This window comes from Aplysia californica, unplaced genomic scaffold, assembly GCF_000002075.1.
Source record: "Aplysia californica isolate F4 #8 unplaced genomic scaffold, AplCal3.0 scaffold00151, whole genome shotgun sequence".
NCBI classification, from domain to species: Eukaryota; Metazoa; Mollusca; class Gastropoda; order Aplysiida; family Aplysiidae; genus Aplysia; species Aplysia californica.
In genome coordinates, this window is record NW_004797421.1 from 933,783 (window position 1) to 934,765 (window position 983).

Genomic DNA, 983 nt, shown 5'->3' on the forward strand with positions numbered 1-983 from the left:
GTGTATATATATAATCTCCCACCCCAGAGTGATGTGAAAAAATCTAAATGTAGAATATAATTGCAAACCTCCAATTCTTCAATTATTGTCCGAAACTGGCGCAGATTGACAATTCCAGCGAAGCTGTATCGGTGAACGCGATTTACCACTAGCTTAGACCCAACTCCTCCTCCCTCCCTCAATCCCCCCCTCCTGTTCTTACTCCTCCCTTGGGAACCCCTCCTCACGCCCACTCTGTCCCTTCGTCTTCTCCTGTTTAGCTGTTCGAGTTGATGGATGCTGCTTCATGGACCTTATCTGCTATCAAACATTCTGATTCTTGTATATTCTCCACGCCTGAATTGTAGCACAAGGGGGTAACACTCTGTTCAAATCAGAAGGGTGGCTAAGAAAACACTAATATGTCTAGCAATAGCCTACTCTCTGGTTTGAACTTAGTGGCTGACACAGTACTGCGCATTAAAAAAAATGAAATGCGTAACTAATTGCTTTTGAATTAAAAGTAATTTTAGATTTTTTTTTCAACTTCTGCCCATTCCTCCGAATAGAATTGGAAAGGGGAAGGGCTGGGGAGGGGGCGACAGTTCAGCAGGCATCACATTGAACCACTATGTAATAACCCATCGAGTTCATAAAAATTTGATTTTATTTGTTTCTTTTGGTGGAGTTTTTAAATTTTAAGGCTCCTCGCCCACTTGGTGGGCCCTTATGGGAGATGGAGATGGTCGGGCCCTTAATAACTTCTATGTAATCTTCTAATGTTATTTATCATACCAAACTTATAATATAACCTAGTTGTGGTGCAATGCTGTAAAACTCTTACTAAACTGTACTTGTCGTGCAATGGCATAACATATTTTGTTAATTGATTATTGCACCCATTTGATTTGATTTAATAGATAGATAGATAGATAGATAGATAGATAGATAGATAGATAGATAGATAGATAGATAGATAGATAGATAGATAGATAGATAGATAA